The sequence below is a fragment of the Papaver somniferum genome, chromosome 1, assembly GCF_003573695.1.
Source record: "Papaver somniferum cultivar HN1 chromosome 1, ASM357369v1, whole genome shotgun sequence".
In the NCBI taxonomy this organism is placed as follows: Eukaryota; Viridiplantae; Streptophyta; class Magnoliopsida; order Ranunculales; family Papaveraceae; genus Papaver; species Papaver somniferum.
Window position 1 is genome coordinate 4,739,614 of NC_039358.1, and position 18,768 is coordinate 4,758,381.

The window sequence follows — 18,768 nt, forward strand, 5'->3', positions numbered from 1 at the left end:
CACTGCTAATCTCTCTCAGGTTATGAATTGGGGAAGTTCTTTTTATTTAAAGAACAAATCTATGTAATTGTTGATGTCTTTAGTTTCCCTAAATCTCCAAGACTTATAACAGGTAACTAGGGTTCACTCTATCATTTGCGCCGCCTCCTTCCTTTATCTCTTTCTCTTCATATAAACAAAACCCTAGACCTCAACAAAACCAGATCTCTGATGATCTTTGGAAGAAATGGTTTACCGAAGTGGAGTGTGCAGTAAGAAAACACTATATAGGGCTCAATGATAATCCCTCTCATTTAATTGGGGAGGTTATTTTCATTTAAAGAACAAATCTTTATGTAATTGGTTTTTTCTCTAATGAGAATGTTGTTTTTGGTTTCATCTGTTGTAAGTCTATTTCTTAATGCAGAAGGTCTGCTTTGTAACGTATGTTAGAGTTGCAATATACTACTAGTCCTTTTAGTTCTTTCGGTCAAAAGAATGTTTGTTAATCAGTAGATATAATTGAATTGAATGGGGATGCCTAGTCAAAATTTGTAATCTTGAATGTGATTTTGCTTAAACAAACATGGGACTCTATGTTGTAAAAGGTGTGCGCCTTTGGCGCTTAAGCCCCAAAGGGCGTTAAGACGAGACGATATGACCATTTTTTTTTCCTTGACGTCTATGGCGCCCAGGAAGCGCTTAAGCCGTAGCCAGGCCAGGCCAGGAGATGGGCTTGGTGCCTCGCCTCGCCTAGCGCCTTTTACAACATAGCTTGGGAGTGACAACCAAACTATCGCAGATTCACAGGATACAAGCTTTTGCACTTTCAGGGAACTAAGAATACTAGAATAGGATTAAATAAACGGCTAATGTGAGAACGAAATGATCTAACCAGCCGTTTAAAAAACATAAGCAGCATGAGTGGATTTCCGTTCATATCCATGGTTTCATAAAAATGAATTTCCTAGCAAAATGACATCTAAATTGCTTTCTATCTTTCAACTTCCTTTTGTGCCTTCTTCTCAGCTGGTTGTGGTGGTAGTGATCGGTCAGTTGAAGGGAAGATGAATCCTTATGTAAGCTTATTATGAATCTTCTTCCGGATACAAAATAATGACAAGGCACGAAAAGTAGTTTAGAAAACATCATCGGCAGCAATAAGAATCCAAAATTGATATCGAACAGCCAAAGAAACACATATAGGTGGAGTAAGTAAGGTGCTTCTTTTATGTGCAATCAGGGGAGTAAGTTTTTCACTATCCTACATATAAGTTCCACGATGACCCTCTATGGACACTGACCTGACGGCCTCATCCCCCTGCATTTGAGTTATTTCAAGGCATGGAGAAGAGAATAGCAGAGTGACAGAAGTGTGGGTTTCCAACTCAAAACCAATTGACAATGAGTGAAGTGGCACCACACCTTATATTATATTGATGTTGGAAATAGTAATTTGTAATCTAGAGTTAGTTGTCTAGATTTGTAGTCGGAAATGTTAGAGAATTCTACACAGTGAATTATGAAAGTTGTAATAACTAAACAGTTGGCTAGTTATTAGTAGAATAGTTTAGGAAAAAAAAATATAATGATAGAAGTGTGTCGGCTTCCAAGTCAAAACCAATTGCCAATGAGTGGAGTGGCACCACACCTTATATTGAGGAGTCATGTTTAAAAAGTAGTCTATGTGCGACTATTTTAGGTCTCCAACATGCCCCTCCACGTGTAGGGCTCTGTGAGTCCTCTACATCGTGGACCGCTGTACGATTGCCCTGTCTTCTTGTATCTTACTGGGTTTTACTTCTCATACAGGGCCTAGCTCTGATACCATGATAGAAGTGTGTGGGCTACCAACTCAAAGTCAATTGGCAAGAACGGTTTTTTGAGGACCATCCTTTTTTTTGGGTGACCACTGTTTTACTTTGGGTAAGACATTAGAAGTAAATCTAGGTCACCCTTATCTAAATATAATACCAACATTAACCCTTTTAATTAAGTTAGTGTAATTATTAGTTGTATCATTAGGTTAACATAATTAGTGATTAGTGCGAGATTAAATCAAAAAAAAATTGAACTAAATTAAATAATCAAAAAAAAAATAGTTGTATTATTAGGTTAACTAAAATTACCTCTTAACATATTTAACTTGTTCGAATGGAAAATGTTTTTTGCAACGTAATCGAACTGATGTTCGGTTGAGAAATATTTTGCGAAATGACCAAACTAAAGTTCAGTTGAGAAATATTTTGCGAAATGACCGAATTAAAGTTCGGTTGGGAAATGTTTTTTGCAACTAACCGAACTTAGGATTCGGTTGGGAAATGTTTTTTGCAACGTAACCGAACTATTAGGGTCCGGTTAGGAAATGTTTTTTGCAACGTTACCGAACTGATGTTCTGTTGGGTAATTTTTGCGAAATGACCGAACTAAAGTTCGGTTGGGAAATGGTTTTTGCAACTAACCGAACTATTAAGGTTCGGTTGGGAAATGTTTTTTGCGACGTAACAGACTAGCTGAAGCAGTTGGTTGAGGATGTACTGAACAAGTACGAGGTCGCATGTTCGACTCTCACCCGAAGCATATTATTTTAGCATTATATTGTTTTATCTTTAAAATAAAAATTATTATAATATTATTTAAATAAAAAAAAGGTTAGGAATTATTTTTACGAAATAGCCAAACTGTTCATCATTTCCATTAAGTTCTGTTAGTTCGACAAAGTTTTTCACATAAATCCTAGCCGCGAACTTCTCTCTGCAACTTCCATTTTCAACTCATTTTGATGGTTAATACTCATTTTTGATTTTGTATGCTTCTCTTTCAATCAAAAAAATAAAATAATAATCTGATTCTGGATGAGGATGTCCTCAATAGTTCATTTTAACTGATCATCCTAGCTCACAGACGCCATACACATAAACCATGCATCCTTAATGGTGCTCTTAGCATAAAATCCTTAACCTACACACTAATACTCCTGTCGTCTTCATAGACAGTGGACATAGATAAACACTATTAACGTTTTTGTCGAAACGTCAGAAACGGTTTGAAGGTCATTAGTAGTCCAATCACCTGAACCACATTTAGGATGAAGAAAACCATATTGTTGCCTGCACAATACAACACGGTAAGTCAGAGAGTATAACTTCAAGAGGAATAAAAAATAAGCTCGAATAAACTGACTCTTTCGATATTAAGGAAGTGATGGAAGAACGTGCTATCAAAAGAGATTCAAACCAGGAAGAAATGAAGCATCCATGCGGGTTTGTGACCATGAAAAGAGAACACCACCACCAGCTGGACCAAACGCTTTGAAAAGAGACATCCGAGTAATTGAAAGACCATTCGCAGCTCCTCTTTGATTTTGAGGCTGTTTACTAAACATTGAGGCACAAAATTATTTAGTAAGTACAAAGATTTTACGAGAATCTTTAGCTATAGAAACGTATGGTGAAAAATTGAGGAAGGGAGAGAGAGACCACTGCGTTGTTTTGAAGGATGAGTAATCCAGTAAGAATTGCAAGCTGCGGTTAACAGTCAAATTAATATTTCAATAGAATGATGAAATAGCAGATGGAAGCAACCTATTTATATTCATATGCTTTGTGTATAAAGATGAGATTTTAGTACTTACAGAGAGAGTTAATTAGTGTTTGGGTCCTAGATTTTGGTATGGTGGAGGATTTGGGTCCTAAATTTGTCCAATTTTGAATTTGGGTCCTTAAAAACGTTTTGTGCAACCTCTGCAACCTTAAAATCGCACCTCCAAAATTGAAAACCCATATTTTGTTAAATCAACACACAAACAAGTAATCGATTTCATCAAATCACTAAACAGAAACTCAAAATTCCAAAATCATTAAACAACACTATTATATATTAGGGGTTATATTAGGGGAAAATAAAATATAAAACCTATCATGTGAAATAAGAGTTGATGCTATTATGATTTTGGAGGGATCTAGAAACTTAAAAGAACTAGTAACCGGTTTTTTAAGGAGCCAAACTCAAAATTGGACAAACTTAGGACCCAAATCCTCTACTATACCAAAATCCAGGATCCAAACACTAATTAACTCTTACAGAAAGAACATTCTTGAACAAGGATGCAAAATTCAGTGCTAGTGCGAGACTGATCCCATATAGTTTTACTATTAGTGTGTAACTTGCCAGCAATGGTACAGATAAAACCTGCATTTAGCACCATAAAAAGGTAAACACTGGAGAACTAACTCCGACGGTTATAAAAGGTGTTGATCAAGAGCGTACCGCTGCAACACGAATTATCTTTATGTATCCAAAAATCTTCTCAACGACCAGATATAGAAAAATTTGAAACGCTAGAAGACTGAAACCTGTGATTGCAAGAACTTCACCAACGTTCTGGTAAAGCTCAATCCTCCAAGATTTTTAGGACTAACAGCCCACAACGAAAATATCTGTCGAAAATTTTATTAGTATCCAAATAAAGTTACGAGAGTGGAACCATGGAAGGCTAAGAGTACGTAAAACGGTACCATTTTTCCCTTTGTTTTGAAACCCTCAAATAACTTACCTCTGAGGAGGCTGTTTCATGGAGTGAGAAAACACAATATAGAATGATTGAAGATATTAATGGCCAATTCGTCCAAAGACTTTCTTTAGAATCTGTTGAATTTGCTGCTTCTATATTTTCTTTCCCACTCAATTCACCATGGTTGTGTAATGTTTCCTAGAATAATAATAAGATCAAAATTGAAGGAAGATACATATTAACATAAAAAATGTTAATGGATTATGATGAAACATACCGGCAGCCAAAAACAAGCTATAAATACAGCTGCTGCATATACTGATATGCAGAGACAGGGTAGGAAATATGGAAATCTGCAAGAAAGAAAGAATTATGATTAATTAATATGTATGATATTATGACAGGAGAGTCTGAAATCAAGCAAAAGCATTAAGAATATGTAAAATGAAATTTCTAAAAGTGCATACGTTGCAAAGAGAGATCCGTCAGGAAATAAGCTTGGATACATCTCTGCAGGCTACAACACCGTCATTTGATTAAGTAGCATGGTCTGTAAAAGTAGAGTTAACTGAAACTTCATAATTTACTTGAAAAAGGATGTCGTATTATTATACCTGTGCGAAAAACCCTTCGATAGCTGGACCAATGATCAGCCCTACTCCCCACGCGGTACTAACCTGGAAAGAAGTTTCAAAACTAAAGATTATTCTGGAGTTGATATCGATTACAATTAAGAAAAGAAATTAATGTACGATTTTTCTTACAAGCGACATCGATGAAGCCTGATATTCATCTCGGCAAACTTCGCACGCATATGCCTAAGAAACAAAGATAATATACTTTAGCATTCAGTTCCATCTTAATCACCGTGACATATCAAAAACATACACACACACACACTTATCTTAATTGGACCAAGTAGACCATTAAAACATCCAAGAAGAAACCTAGAAGTAATTGCCATCCAAAGGTTTGTACTGAGACCAAATAGAGTGTTGAAGATAACCCTGAAACGTACGTAGAACCAAATAATTTAATTAATTTGTCGACTTATTATTTATCAGAGATTTGTAAGAAAAAATTAGAACAATACTTACACTGAAAAAGTACCAAACATTATAACAGGTTTCCGACCATATCGATCTGCTACGACTCCCCAGAAAACAGAAGTGAAAACTTTTCCAAACATAAACGCAGACCCTGAATATTGCAAAGAAAAATACAAACTATACAAGTAAATGCAAAAGAATTACTAGCACTGCATGTTAAAGAAATTAAAGATAACACAAGGCCTTTGATCCGTAAAATATATCTCCGTCGTGTTTGTCTAATAAAAATGTGCAGATTCTGACCTACATATCCTGCATAGTATCCAATATCTTCAACTTTCGTCGCAATGTGGAAATCTCTTACCTAAACAAGAAATCAAACAAAAAATCAAAATGCAAGTTAATTAATTAGTTACCCTCCAAGTAATTATATAACCTTAAGCACTACACACAATTCATTTATCTAAAATCTTTTACATTATTATAGAGACAAGTGAAAAAAAAATCTAAATTCGGTTTGCAAACCAATTCCATGAATGAGCTGTTATAGAAACAATCCTTTTGACATCACACTTGAAGTTATATTCAAGTTAAAGCAGATAATATGTACACGACATATTGCTTACCATGAAGTATAGAAATGGAAAGAGAGATGATATTGGCAGAGCTGAAACAAACAAATAAGAATCAAGAAAGCCTACGTACATATCAAGAGATTGAATCATTAGAGTTAACAAACATAATCATATGAAGGAGTGGAGTTATTATAAGTTTTATTTTATATATACATAACTATATATAATGGTTAGATCTTGAACAAACATGATAATCACATCATAAGCATAGTTGTGTTAAAAATTAAGAGTACCTGAGGATGCCATTGATTGAATCCAATATATCCTCCAAGAACACCCCTAGCACAGAATAGTTGTAGAACTTTTGGTTTCTCCTTCTTGACCTTTTTCTTTGTGTAATGAAATAATAATAATTCATAAACTCTATTCTGATGGTAATAGAGTTCCTTTTATAGGTAGAAGGAGGACCAAGGTTCATAGGATTAAAATTAACATTCAATCTCATCCGTACATCAAGGAAGAGGGAATATGAAAGTAGGGCTGCACATGGGTCGGTTTGGGTCGGGTTTGACCTCACCCACCACCCAATGGTGGGTAGCAGAAGTTGTCACCCACAACCAACCCAACATAACAATGGGTCGGTTTTCACCCGACCCACATTACAATGGGTTGGATCGGGTGGGTGGTGGGTTACCCACCGTAAAATACACATTACAGTTACATTGCATCAAAAAAAAAAGTTACAGACTTACCTAAAACTCTTACAGATGATAATTAAAGAACTGACCCCAAGTCAAGTGTAAACAAATGATAATTATAATCCAGAGAAGTAAGAAGTTGGTGCAAAGTTGCAAAGTGCATACAAATTACAAGAAATGAGTTCAATTGTTCGAAGCTAAAAAGATAAAAGACTATTCAAGGAAGTGATTGAAGAAGTGAAGACTGAAGTGAAGTTAGCGATTTAGGTTTAGGCATTATATATCACTACTTCAACGGCTGTGATTCATCTAGGATTGGTAATCCAAGGGTTAATATTAACTAAGAAATATTTAGGTGGGTGGGTGGGTTGGGTCGGGTGAGGGAAGATTTGACCCATAGTCGACCCACAATACTATGGGTTTTGATGTTGTGACCCATAGTCGACCCGCTCCTAGGTGGGTTGGGTCGGGTGTGGGTAATTTCAGGCGGGTGTGGGTTGGGTCGGTGGGTTGAGTCGGGTTTGTGCAGCCCTATATGAAAGGATCCCAAAATATTCTTACATTAATATTTAGCATCAAGAATATATTTATATATGTATAAATATTCTCACATTACATATTTAGCATAATTCATAATTAACCAAGTTATTGCATGGACCAAGAGTATATTTATATGTGTATAAATATTCTTACATTATCCCACTGGTCCATGTGATAATCTATTTAACGGTTAATCGTAGAAAAACATAAGCGCCCATAATTTCTAAACAAATATAATGGCTAAACATAATACCTCAACCAAGTAAATTACTTATGCGAGTCATGGCGGTGGCACGTTGTCTTGTTATCAACATGTTCCCTTCCATGTACCCCAACACAAGAAAATTACTTAATCAGGCCTTAAATAGGGATATCATAATGGTCCAGTAATGTCTTCAAAAGAAAACAATTTCTGTAACATTCATCCAATAACATAAAAGTATACTAAAATGGATACATAAATAATTTCAGAATAATAACAATAATAAGATCTCAATAAGTGTTCAAACATAAGCAAAAGTCTAAGTGAAACTAATTATTTGTTACTCCATCAAGACCCATGTTTCCAACATGTTCCAGAAAAGTCTTGGGAGGTAACGCCTTCGTAAATGCATCTGCAATCATAAGTTTTGTGCCTATGTGTTCAATGAACAACTTTTTTATCTGAACAGCTTGCTTCACGCATAGGTACTTTAGATCCATGTGTCTTGAACCCTTAGTATATCTAGCGTGCTTTGAAAAAAATAATGCTGCGTCATTATCACAGTAAAGTTTCACAGGTGCGGAGGCAAAATTTAGGTCTCCAAACATTGAGATGAAATTCCGCAGCCATGAACAGTGATTTGTAGCCTCATAACATGCTACAAATTCAGCTTCCATTGTTGAGCCAGTGAGAATAGACTCTTTTGCACTTTTCCATGATATTGCTCCTCCAGCTAATAGAAAAAGATATCCAAAAGTGCTCTTTCGAGTATCATTACATCCCATGAAATCGGAATCTGAATAGCCAACCAACTCAAATTGATCTGACTTCGTAAATGTGAGACGATGATCCTTCGTTCCTTGTAGGTACCTTAAAGCTTTCTTTGCAGCTTTCCAGTGTTCCATTCCAGGATTCACAAGATATCTTCCCATCATACCAACTATATAGTTGATATCTGGTCGTGTGCAAACTTGAGCATACATTAAACTTCCCACCACAGAAGCATAAGGGATTTTATCCATTTGCTTACGTTCCAGTTCATTCTTAGGACAAAGATTGAGGACAAACTTGTCTCCTTTAGAAACCGGAACTATACTTGGCTTACATGCACTCATCTCAAATCTCTCTAGAATTCTTTCGATATATGCTTTCTGTGAGATTGATAATTTTCCAAGTGATCTATCACGAGATATTTCTATCCCAATCACATAAGAAGCTTCACCCATATCTTTCATTTCAAAATTCTTTGATAGATATTCCTTAGTTTCATGCATAAGGCTAAGATCACTACTCGCAAGTAGTATGTCATCTACATACAATACCAAAAATATGAACTTCCTCCCACTGATCTTAAGGTATATGCATGGATCTACAGCATTTTCTTCAAAACCAAATTTTCGAATGGTTTCGTTGAATTTTAGATACCACTGCCTGGAGGCTTGCTTAAGTCCATAAATTGATTGCTTAAGTTTGCAGACCATGTGTTCCTGTCCTTCTAAGACAAAACCTTCAGGTTGAAACATGTAAATATCTTCCTCAATCTCACCATTAAAAAAAGTTGTTTTCACATCCATTTGATGTAACTCAAGGTCATATTGAGCTACAAAATTCCAGAATAGTTCTGAGAGAGTCTTTCTTTGACACGGGAGAAAAAGTCTCTTTGTAATCAATGCCATCTTTCTGAGTGAAACCTTTGGATACAAGTCTAGCTTTATAACATTGAATATTTCCATTAGCATCGCGTTTGGTCTTAAAGACCCATTTACAGCCGATTGCTTTGTGTCCTTCAGGCAATTCAACGTATTCCCAGACTCCGTTATCATCCATCGATTTTTTCTCTACTTTCGTAGCATTAATCCATTTATCAGAATTACTATACTTGATAGCTTGTGAATAAGAAACTGGATCTTTCATAATCCCTAAAATCAAAATCCGATTCTTGTAGATAAACCACATAATCATCAGAAATGGCCCTTTTCTGTTCTCTATGAGATCTTCTTAAGGCTGGTTCTTCTGATTGTTCTACAATATATTCATTGGCAATAGTTTCATCATGAAGCTCCGGTACCGTTATTTGTGTTGCTCCCTCATTAATCGGTTCAACAATCGGAGGAGTCACAATATCTGTACAAACTCGAGGTAAAGGGATTATTACTCTGATTTCTTGAACAGATTTTTCTTGCACCGGTGTACTCACACTAACTTCGCCATCCTTAATGAATTTTGCATTTCCAGTTTCAATAATTCTCATACTATGTTTAGGACAATAAATAATATACCCCTTGGATTTTTCAGGTAAACCAATAAAGTGACCGCTAACAGTTTTCATATCCAATTTCTTCTCTTTGGGATTATAAACTTTCGCTTCTGCTGAACAACCCCAAACTTGCAGGTGTTTTAAACTAGGTTTCCATCCCTTCCACATTTCAAAAGGAGTCTTTGGAACTGCTTTGCTTGGAACTCTATTTAAAATATACACAGCATAACGAAGAGCATACATCCACAAACTTAAGGGTAAACTCGCATGACTAATCATGCTTCTAACCATTTCCATTATAGTACGATTTCTCCTTTCTGCTACACCATTCTGCCAAGGTGAACCTGGCGTTGTATATTGAGCAACAATTCCAAGCTTTTGAAGAAGTAAAGCGAAAGGTCCAGGATGTTGTCCTGTTTCGTCATACCTTCCATAATATTCTCCACCCCTATCAGACCTAATGATTTTCACCTTCTTTTCTAATTGCCTCTCAACTTCGGTAATGAATTGCTCTACAGCATTCACAACTTGAGATTTATCATGCAATAAGTAAAGATAACAGTAACGTGAAAAATCATCAATAAAGGTGATAAAATATTTTTCTCCTCCAAAAGTTGGAACGTCGAAGGGTCCACAAATATCTGTATGTATTATTTCAAGGAGTTCTGAACTTCTTGTGGCACCTTTCTTTGTGTGTTTTGTCATCTTGCCTTTAATACAATCCACACAACTTTTATAATCGGTAAAATCAAGGTTCTGTACAATCCCATCTTTTACCAATCGTTGAAGATTTTCACGAGATATATGTCCCAACTTCTTATGCCACAAGAATGAGGAATTACCCTCAACATGTTCAGTTCTATCATTATGATGCATGGTTAAATAGGTTCCAGGTATTGATGATGAAGATAAATTTAACTTATAAAGACCATCATAAAGATAACCAGAACCAATAACTTTAAAATATTTAAACAAACTAAAACATCCATTGGCAATTTGAAATTGAAAACCTTGTCTATCTAGTTGAGAAACTGAAATTAAATTGCAAGAAATAGTTGGAACATAAAGAGTGTTTTCCAAATCAAGAAAGTATCCATGATCTAGAATCAAACGATAAGTGCCTATAGCATTGACTGGGGCTTTATTGCCATTGCCCATAAAAAGGAAGTTTTCATTCTGGTTTGTGATTTGGGTTGAAAGGTATCCCTGCATCTAATTAGAAACATGAACATTAGCACCAGAATCAAACCACCATGATAAAGAAGATTCTTGAATAGTCAAATTTGTTTCAAAATAAGTTACGAATCCCAAAGGATTACCTTTCTTTTCGAACCATTTTTGACGCTTAGTGCAATCTTTCTGAAAATGACCAGGTTTCTTACAGAAACGACACTTATTGTCATCTTGTTTTGCCTTCTTCTTTTCAGGTTGACCAGAATTACTCTGTGGTGCTCCCTTATTGCCCTTTGCAGGCTTACGCTTATTGTTCACTCCTCGGTTGACAAAATGCGCTTGATTAAGACCTTGCTGGTTTAGCCTAGCTTCCTCTTGAACCAACATGTTTGCCAATTCATTTGTAGTCCACTTTTCCTTAATAGTGTTGTAATGCACTTGAAAAGAAGCACATTGGGGTGGGAGCGAGTTGAGAATGAATTGGACAAGAAAGTTCTCATCCACAGTTAATTTCATCTCAGTAATCTTAGCAGCAATGCTACGCATTTCTATCAAGTGCTGGTGCATTGACCTGACACCGGTATACTTCATGGTTGTCAGATCAGCCATCAACTTCCCAGCTAGAGACTTGTCCGCTGTCTTAAAGCGTTCCTTTACGAATTCCATAAAGTACTTAGCATTTTTAGGTTCGGGAAGCGATCCTTTAATGTTTGCATCAATGTGCATTCGCATCAGCTGTATGCTCAGCCTGTCACTTCTCTCCCACTTTTTCAAGAGATCCTTATCTTCAGGGGTACTCTTATCATTCATAATTGGCTTTTCAATTAGGAGAGCAAGGTCAATATCCTGCACACCCAAAGTGAACTCAACATTCTCTTTCCATTCTGAGAAGTTGGTGCCATTGAAGAATGGGATAGAAGAAGTATACGAATGCAAAGACTTAAAACTAGAAGTTGTAAAACATGACAAAGATACACAAAGTCAAATTCACACATATACAAATTAAGAAACTCCTGTGGGTAGAATCTTAAATAAAACAACAATCATGTCATAAAACATTCACACATATATAAGCAAGCAAAGACAAACATCTGTGGACATTATTCCTTTCATGGTTACATACATAATCATAATATTTATTCAAACATGTGAATTAGAGTTACCTGTGGGTAACTTTTCATTCTAATATGTATGACTAAATAGCTAATTTCTTTATGTTTATATATACAAACACTTGAACAAACATCTCCTGTATAGTTATTCTTATGTGATTGCACAAAACAATGTTGACTTACAATGACATGTTAATATAGCATAATACTTTAGTATCACTGTGGCGATAGCTAAAGAGCATACAATTCATACACTTTAGTGATCTAAAACATGTTATAGTTATTACCACACAAGGGCTATACATGTTCATATCAAAAAACCAAAATAAAAAAAGTCAAAAGTCAAACTCAACATGCGAAAGTCAGCAGTCAAAGTCAACATGCGAAAGTCAGCATTTGAAGGTCAAAAGTCAAACAGTCAAGTCAACGATAAAAGTCAAACACTCAGTCAAAGTCAACAGTCAAACAGTCAGTCAAAGTACAGTCAAGTCAATGACGGAAGTCAAGCAGTCAGTCAAGGTCGGACAGTCAAACAGTCAAAGTCAGACATTATGGTCAACAATTTTCTTAATGTCAAACCAAGAAGATTTTTTTAAAAAAAAAAAAAAAACTTATGGGCTTGTCCAGAACAAAACCCAACATACATTTCATGTTTATGTTATAGTTAAGAAATATTAAACCAAGCCCAATAAACTTTCATAAACATCATAGTGAGCTCATACACATAAACTTTCATTTTTCATAAACGTTTCATCTTCACATACCCGTAGCCGCATACTTTGCATATTAAACAAACGTTTTGAATACTTTACGCATGAATCAAACAAAACATACTTTTATTCATGAACTAATCACATCATCATGTTATATCACGTCAAGCAAAAAATCATACGAGATCATATCATCTTCAATCGGATGAAACAACACATCAAATCTTTCTTATATGTTATAAATCCAATAATCATAGAAATATATCAAGCTATTACAGGTGAGCCCATATTATAATTAACAGGATCTTAAAAAAATAAATAAATAAATATATATATATATATATATATATAACCGCATGATTTATTTTCTCAATCAATCAAAATTGAATATCAATTAAGTAAGACAAAATATTCATATTTATAAATGGTATATAAACATAAATATTAGTAATCAAACAGACATACTATTGATTGATATAAACACAACAATTACACACAAACATCAAGGAAAATCATGGAGTTCTAAACCAGGCTCGATGCCAAATATAAGTTTTATTTTATATATATACATAACTATATATAATGGTTAGATCTTGAACAAACATGATAATCACATCATAAGCATAGTTGTGTTAAAAATCAAGAGTACCTGAGGATGCCATTGATTGAATCCAATATGTCCTCCAAGAACACCCCTAGCACAGAATAGTTGTAGAACTTTTGGTTTCTCCTTCTTGACCCTTTTTTTGTGTAATGAAATAATAATAATTCATAAACTCTATTCTGATGGTAATAGAGTTCATTTTATAGGTAGAAGGAGGACCAAGGTTCATAGGATTAAAATTAACATTCAATCTCATCCGTCCATCAAGGAAGAGGGAATATGAAAGGATCCCAAAATATTCTTACATTAATATTTAGCATCAAGAATATATTTATATATGTATAAATATTCTCACATTACATATTTAGCATAATTCATAATTAACCAAGTTATTGCATGGACCAAGAGTATATTTATATGTGTATAAATATTCTTACAGTTATACCAGTGCATAATACAACAATCCATATGAAGGAAAGTTCTTTGTAAGGAATCCCAAGTTTGGTCTCTTTGAGATGATCAACTTTACAACCACGACAATTCTCGTTATATATTTTTCCCAGCAATGGTTCTTGATATTCAGCTTCCATTATATGATCACCACCCAAAAACCAAACAACTCACTCAGTTTTAAAAAAAGAAATGCAATCGTAAACTATATACAGGAACTCCAGGAAAGCACAATTCACGTGGTTATGAGAGAAAAATATCTGAGAAATTGTATAATTGGATGGATCATTTCTGTAAAAAATATTTTAAGACAATGGACCGAACATAGTACTGCTGGTGCTAGACCACCACTGTAGTACTACTACAGCTTTGACACATTTAACGCCAACAACAAAAACTGAAGAAAAAGAAGCTTTGGCTGTTTCCCACTTTGGATACCTAATAACATTGTGCGCCCCACGGATCTAAACTCTAAACGTTTGGGTGGCCATGATCTCCATCAATTAGGCATTTCCTCAACGGAATTAAAAAAAATACATGGTTGAAGATAAAAAAAGCTGTTATTGATTTTATAATGTCAAATGTCCTTTTTATTAGTATTTATTTAGAAACAGACTGTTTTCCTCAAATATACTATTTTCCTGTGATCTCTTTTTTGTTTCTCTTCATTTAAAAATCCTTTTTGTTCCTTTGTTTTTTCCCTTACTCTCTGCCATGAGGATTCTCTCATGTAATGTACACAGGTATTGGAACTCCAATTACTAAAGATCATCTTGATCATTTATGGATTTTCTATAACCCAGATATTATTTTCCTTTCTGAAACTAAGGCTTCACTTGATAAAATGGAATTTTTTATGAAAAAATCTGAATTCCATGACTGATTCATAACTCTGTCGGTGGGAATAGCTAAGGGTAGCAATTGCCTGGCATAAGAATGTGGAATTTAGTTTCAGCTCATCTTAATGTCTGTCACTTTGAAGCAATTTGTGGAGATAAAGAAGTAGAAATAACATGTATCTATGGTGCAGTTGAAGCAAAAGAAAAAAATAGTCCAATGGTCTTATATTCAGAGCTTAGCGGGACAAGTTCAAAAACTATGGGCCTTAATCGATGACTTGAATATAATTCTGGATCCAGGAGAAAAGCAAGGGGCAATATTTCTAGTTCAAGCAGTAAAACTTGCGTCAGACATACAATAGACTCCATGGGGCTAGTGGGTTACGAAGGAGCTCCTTTCACATGGTCGAACAACATAAGCGGAGAAGCTAATATCTGCGAACGGATCGATGGAGATTTATTATCATATCAAATGGATTCAATTATTCCCAAATTCTAAGGTAAGTCACCTAACCAGAGTGGGCTCTGACAACACTCCCATTCTCTTAGACTCCAACCCAAAAATACTTAGACTTCATAATCCTTTTAGATGCCTTAGATCCTGGATCTCTCATCCATCCCTTTCAAAGATACTTCAAGCGTCTTGGAGTTTGCACTCCTCCACCTCTTCGCCCAATAACCTTTTCTCGCTTTTGAGATATCTTTCTTCGGATCTTGCCTAATGGAATTCTGATGTTTTCGGGAATATTCATAAAAATATAAAAAACCTTAATAGGAAAATAGATAACATCCATAATTCTGGGAACATCTCCTCCAAAATAGATATCCTCAAAAATATACAAGATGAGTTACGAAAATGGTACGAAATTGGAAATGATTATTTTCAGCAACTCTCTAGGGATAAATCTTCAAAGAATTTGACCAAAATACTGAATACTTTCATGCTTTTTCTCCAAACAGAAAAAGAATTAATGCAATTCATTCTCTTAGAGAACCATCAGGGCTCTGGATCTCCGATCGAGACCAAATAAACTCCCTTCTAATTAGTCATTTCACCCAAATTGGCAACTTCCAAATTCAGAATTACAATATAAACCTAGATGAATTCTTACATCCTTGTGTTTCTGATTCGGAAAAATTTGCTATAACCCAAATTCCTTCAAATGAAGAAATCTGTGGAACTATCTCCAACATGAACCCTTGGAGTGCTCCAGGTCCGGACGGCTTTCAACCAGGTTTTTTCAAAGATAATTGGGATACCTTGGGCCCGGATATAATTAGTTTTATTCATGATTTCTTTAGGACTGGTCTTATGGATAAGGATCTTAATCATTCCTTCATTACTCTCATACCAAAAATCTCTACTCCCCAAACCCCGACAAATTTTCGGCCCATCAGCCTCAGCAATACTGTTTACAAACTCATCTCAACAATCCTTGCGAATAAGCTAAAACCCATCTTAAATATGTTAATCTTTGAAAACAAATCCGCCTTTCTTCCTGGTAGACAAATAACAGACAATATCATCATAGCTCACGAACTGATTCACTTGATGAAGACGTCCAAGAAAAAGAAGGGGTTTTTAGCTCTGAAGATATACCTATCAAAATCTTTTGATAGAATAGAGTGGTCGTTTATTAAGAAAGCATTATTTTCATTTGGTTTTAGCGATTGTTGGGTGAATCTAATTTATCAGTGCATATCCACAACCTCCTTTTATATACTTATAAATGGTTCCTTGGGCCCAAATTTCACCACCTCTAAAGTATGAAGACAAGGAGACCCTCTATCCCCTTATCTCTTCCTAAATGCATGGAGGTTCTCTCAAGAATTCTTGAAAAATCCACTGAAAAAAATAAAATTTCGGGGATCAAAATAAACAATCATGCCCCCGCTCTTTCCCACCTATTCTTTGAAGATGATTGCTTTCTTTTCACCAAAGCAGACTTAGAGGAAGCAAAAAAATTACTGGATATATTATCTACGTTTGGGGAAATTACGGGGTAAGTTGTAAATCTACAAAAATATGGGATTTACTTTAGCCCTAAAATCCACCCAAAACATTGCAAGATAATTGTAAAAATCCTAAAAGTTCCTCTTTTGACCAAAAAGACAGATACCTTGGTACCCCTCTTTTCTTCGATAAAAATAGAAAAGAAAATTTTGAACCTCTTCTTGAAAGGTATTATAACATACTCTACAAGGTTGGAAAGCAAAGTTGTTATCTTAAGCGGGAAGAACCGTCTTAATCCAATCAATTCTACAATCTTACCCAACATACCAAATGCAAATGCTGGGCTCGGCAAAAGAAACTCTGGATAAGCTCGATAAGATTCAAAGAGATTTTTGGTCGAATAAAGACAAGTCAAAAGGAAAAGGTGGCTATATAAAAGCGTGGAAAGGCATGTGTAAACCAAAATCGCAAGGCGGGTTAGGTATCAAGAATCCCCACAACTTCAATATTTCTCTATTAACGAAACTAGCAAGCAGAGTTTTGTCAGAAAAGGATCAATTGTGGGTAAAACTACTAGAAGCAAAATATTTTCATAACTCAAATCCTTTTCAACCGACCAGAAACTACGAACTCTCGTGGATTTGGACAAGCATCCATAAAGGCATCAATATTATTAAAGGTAATTATGTTTGGTAAGTGAAAGACGGAGATAATACGAAGATATGGGAAGACAATTGGATACCCAATACAGGTATAGTTCCACAACCAAGTGATAGCGCCGATAATCCGCCTCAAAAGGTCAATGAGCTAATGAATACTGATAAGTCTTCGGACATTGAAAAAATAGAGAAACATTTTTCTCCAGAAGTCAAGGAAAAAATTCTTGTAATTTCCTCAAATAAAAACAAGAGAGATAGAATTAGATGGAAACATCATTATTCTGGGGTTTTTTCGGCAAAAAATATTTACAACTATCTCATAGATCAAAATAATAATGAGGAGGATATTACTTTTCTGTGGGAATTTTTTTTGGAATTTTCAGGCTATCCCTAGGATTAGACTGTTTATTTCATAGTTCAAAAGGCGCTCCCAACTAATAGCAGACTAGCAGCTCATAATTCAGAAATCTCTCATGAGTGTCCTTTTTGTGACAACCAAGTGTGGGAAACAGATGATCACCTGTTCAGGAAATGTCACTTCGCTCAAGCGATCTGGTTTGGTGGCGATTTGAACATCGTCATGTCTCACATTAACACAAACTCAATGGTTCAGTGGGTTGAAATTTGGATTTCTAATCCGGAATTCTTGAAACTCTGCGAGCAAATTGCTACAATTATCTGGTTTATTTGGAAGTATAGATGTGATGTGGTTTTTAGGAAAACAAAACCATACCCACATGTTTTGATTCAACAGATTAAGAAATTTTCCCAAGCTCAACCGCACAAAGAGCTTCTGAAGAAAGATATCCAGAAGAAAAAAAAGTACTAAATATACTTGGAATAATCTCAACGCGGATTGGATAATTTTTACAGATGCTTCGTTTAACAAGTAAAACTTATCTATGGGATACGCTTTCATTCTATTTTTGCTCGAACAAGAAGTCTTTATGCATCTCTCTGCAGGTTTAGATAGGGCATCTTCATCTCTACATGCAGAAGCAAAATCTTTTTTAAAGGCATTAAAGTGGTTAGAAGATAACATTCTCTCCAGCGTCTGTATTGTTACAGATTGTAAAGTCCTAGCAGATTATATCAACAAAAAAGAAACAACAGTAGCCTGGGTAGAGGAAAATATTATAAAGCAAATTACCACAATTCTTGACAAATTACCACAAGCTAGGGTAACTTTTATTAATAGGGAACACAATGCAGCAGCAGACTAAATAGAAAAAGAAGCAAGAATACGAAGACTACAACATATGTCGACTCATTTACAACAACAAGTGAAGAAAGAAAGTATCCTTTCTAATGTTTCTACAAAAATGAAATTGTAAACCTTTTGTATTATATTGCTTAATTAATGTATTATCCTTCCTATAAAAAAAAACAGATCTCCTAACTCATGGGTATCAAATTCCCTAAAGATTCCTTCACATACCCACCAAAATTTAAAT

At 35.1% G+C, this 18,768-nt stretch overlaps 1 pseudogene; it reads right to left on the minus strand.

Moving 5' to 3' along the window:
- Nucleotides 1–2,994: 2,994 nt before the first annotated feature.
- On the minus strand, nt 2,995–14,002 carry LOC113276940 (annotated as a pseudogene).
- Between the last annotated feature and the right edge of the window lie 4,766 nt (nt 14,003–18,768).